The 3,925-nt window shown below is 49.3% G+C and overlaps 1 pseudogene; it reads right to left on the minus strand.

The window, feature by feature from the left end:
* Positions 1–304: 304 nt before the first annotated feature.
* On the minus strand, positions 305–2,540 carry LOC115692594 (vicilin Cor a 11.0101-like; annotated as a pseudogene).
* Between the last annotated feature and the right edge of the window lie 1,385 nt (positions 2,541–3,925).

Consider the following 3,925-nt stretch of genomic DNA (forward strand, 5'->3'; position numbering starts at 1 on the left):
AATCGAAACTACATGCCACAAATAAAAAGTTATTGCAACTAAAACATGAACAGCAGACTTAAGAATCCGGGATCCGAGGATCCTTGGCTTGGACTCATTTGACTTTATCTCCATCGTCACCTTTTGTTTTCTTTTGTCAAAAATCATTTGACTTTTTCCTCATATATATCCTCTAACTTTCACTAATTGCTTTGAAGTTTGAACTAACCAGACACCCGCACCAATCTCCACGAAAGAGAAGACCCAAAAAGCCTTGGCCAAAGCATTCCGTCTTGTTTATGTTAAGCTTCTCGCAGTATATTTACATCTTCCCTTCTTTCCTTAGCGTGTTCTCCTCTAATACACATTCTATATTCACATAGCCCAAAACCTTATCACTCGCCTCCTCCTAAGTACTCTCTTCATTCATCGGCGTAGCCTCTCTCCTCCTCTTGCCACCTCTCTGGCCCGGCGAAGAAGAACTCCTCGTCCTGGCCATTGAAGACCCTCTCCACGTCCTGCGAGGGGAAGTCGAACGCCAGCTCCATCGCCTCCCTCCCGGCGAGAGGGTACTTGACGTTGTTCTCGGCGTTGACCTCAAAGCACACAATCCGGAGGTTGCTGTTCTTGGATGTGATGGCGGCCACGGGATGACCCGCCGGGGCGATAAACGTGGTGCCGCGCCTCAGCCGGGCCCGCACCTTGTGGTAGGTCCGAGTCTGGCTGCCGCCCTGTTGGTGGTGGTGACAGCGGGAGCTTTGGCCGCCATGCGACGAGAGGTGAGGGCATGCCATTTCTGAGCAGCCCTCGCCGTCGGTCACGAAGGATATTTTGGTGGCCTTGGAGTTGTAGTATGGACCGATCATGGACCCCTGCCCATCATTTTTAGGTTCTATAGTTAGATACGAGATTAATCAATATACAGTACTAATGAAAGATGTTGAGGTATTCTTTCGAACACCTATTCACAAATTATTATACTGAAGTGAACAAATGCAATTCGCGCCTGGGTAATGTTGGCGAATGAGATCATGACGTCCATGTCCTCCAGCTCCCTCAGATCGTGTCTGTCGGCGATGTACAGCTGGCCGTGCTGGTTAGCGTGGGAAGGACGCTTGTTGAAGAGGTTGAAGGAGCGCGAGCCCTTCGAGCCGTGCGTCTCACCGCCGAAAGGCCACCGGCCGCCTTCCTCATGCCCGCTCAACGCCTGGATCTGCTCCCTCGAGGCTTTCACTATGGCTCCTTGCTACTGTTGCCCGAACAGCCTCTCCAACTTGTTCCGATCCGTCTGCATGTATGCATGATTGAAGTACAAGATTTTAAACTAGTATTGAAGACATGTTATTAATAGATGAGTTTAAAGATTCTTGTAGGCGCCAACCGAAATCTCATGAGTGAACTTAATTCATTACGTTCAAGGCAGCTTCAAGAACCTCCCAGCTGAAAGCTGTGTAGAATGATTCGGGGTTCTGACCACCAGTTCCATGGAAGGCCTGCCAAGCAGGAATTGACCAAAAAACAAAGAAAAGAAATCAATGTCTTGAAGATGTACTAAACCCCATTAATTAGATTAGAACTTTAGACAATTTCATGTAATGAATGAGTTGATCACCTCGAAATGGCCAGTGAGGTTGACTGGCTGGAGGAGCTTGGCGATGATAAGCTTCTGATTTTGGTCCCTATTGATCATGTAGACCGGAGTGCCGGCCTGGACCCTCACTATGTCGCCTTCCTCTACGTTGATGCTGTACCTCTTGTTCTCTTGCACCAGCGTGATTGTACCTCTTCCTACACGCACAGGCGCACCCAATCACAGAAACTCAGTCAATTCAAATCAAATTCACGTAGCCTACAAGTGGTGTATATTATGTACCCTTGACGATGAAGAGAACGCCATCGGCGTCCCAATGGCTTGGGACGACGAAGGTGTTGGGCTCGGCCTCGAGCAGCCCGAGCCGGAAGTTCTCGATCCCACGGAGGAGCTTCGACCTCTTGGTGAACTTGGGGAGCACGCTGACCCTTCCGTGCTCGGTCTCAACTTGGGTGGTGAAGTGCTCTTGCTCGAAAACGTAAGGATTATCGCTCTCTTCTCGTCCTTCTCTCTCTTGTTCTTCTTCCTCCTCCTCCTACTCGTAACTCTCGCTAACCCACTTCCTCCCTCTCTCCTCCTCCTGCTCCTCCTTTTCTCTCCTCTTCCCCGGCTGGTCCTCTCCCTTCCGCCCGTACGTATCGGCGCAGCGCTCTTGGCACCGCTCCCTGCTCTGTCCCTTCTGCTGTTGCCTCTCGCACTGCTTCTGGCACTCCCTCAGCTGCTGCCCGTCGTCGTCCTCGACGGCCCACCAGCCGCCTCCCTCTCGGCCTTCCTCCTGCCCTTGCCGCTCGCGCTCTTGCTTCTGGCGGTAGTAGTCCTCGCACCGCTGCTCGCACTCCCGCTGCTGCTTCTCGGAGAACTGCTGCTGGACCTTGCACTGTTGCCGGCACTGCTTCACCTCCGGGTCCTGCTTGGCCGAGGCCAGAGCCAGGAGAAGAGAGAGGAACACGAGACTCGCTTTGAGCGCCATCTTGATCTTTCGCTGTCGATATCTTGGTTTACAATCGAGGGTGGCGTCTGCATGTGTATAGATAGGCTGGTGTGGAGAGAGAGAGAGAGAGAGTGATGGGAAGAGGATGAGAACGCGGCGCGTGGGGGGAGCCAGGGAAGGAAGCGCATGCATGCACGAAGACGAGTGTCTCTGGCAAAAACGGGACGTGGCGTGCATGGCAAGCGGGTGGATCGCCGCGTATTAAAGCGGAAAGAGGACCGACTTCTCGTCGTGTAGCCGAGCCTCTCAGCCGGAGAGGAGACAAAAGCATCGCACCCCACCTTTACCCGAGAAATAGGCAACTCATGAATGCTCCCGATGAAGAAGGGGCGGGGACGCCCGTGCAACAACGACACTGTCGGGTTGGGGTAGGTGGGCTTCACGTGGCGTCGTTCAGCGGGGACTGAGAGAAGCGACGAGGTGGAAAGGTAGATGGCGGAATCTGAAACGTGGGACGGACATGGGTCAGATGAATTGATAGCCTTGTCTCGACAATAAGTTTTTGACTTTTAGCACGGATTTTGTAGTCCAAATATATTGTCAACCTCAAAGTAAATTTTCTCGCTCCTCTCTTCTATATATAAGTGCGTTTGTTACTCACGGGAATTGAACCCCAAACTTAGTACTCTCTAATCCAACCCCCCATCCCTTTACTACCTGTTGACACCTACGTGTACATAACTCTCAACTTTTTTGTGAAGATAACCGCATCCCTTTTCACCATTACTTCGTAATAAGAATATTTACAAGAAAAAGTCATATCCTTGTTGTATAAATGTCAATTCGATTATAAACTTTTTAATTTGATCAATTTAATCATAGATCTTTGGACGATTTGTCAATGTAGTTACGGCCCAGTCAGCGCTGGTCATCTTACGTGATATGGTCGATGCTGACGTGGATAATTTTTATAATTCTTTTTAAAATTTTCTTTTTTTCTTTTTTTCCCTATTTCCTTCCATCGGTCATCGGGGCTCGATAGTGGTCTTGGCCACAGGCGAGGGCTTCACCTATTATGCCCTCGTTGGCCTCTAGCGAGCGCCGTCCTCGCCAAATCCGCCCTCGCAGACCATTGTCAATGTCCCGGCGACTGGCGGAGGGAAATAGAAAAAAAGAAAAGGGATAGGAAGGAAAATATTCAAAAAATATTTAAAATATTGTAAAAATCATCTATGTCAACGCCGATCAAGTCATATAGAACGACCGACATACACATCAGGGATTTCCGGCTAAACTTAGCTGGAATGAATATATTGACAAATCGTTAAAATGTTTAGAAATAAATTGGCCAAATTAAAAAGTTTAGAATTGAATTAGCATCCGTATAATATGTGTAAAACTTTTTTTGTAAATTTCCCCACCTC

This window comes from Syzygium oleosum, unplaced genomic scaffold, assembly GCF_021117445.2.
Source record: "Syzygium oleosum isolate NSW1041296 unplaced genomic scaffold, Sole_v2.1 Sole_v2.39, whole genome shotgun sequence".
In the NCBI taxonomy this organism is placed as follows: Eukaryota; Viridiplantae; Streptophyta; class Magnoliopsida; order Myrtales; family Myrtaceae; genus Syzygium; species Syzygium oleosum.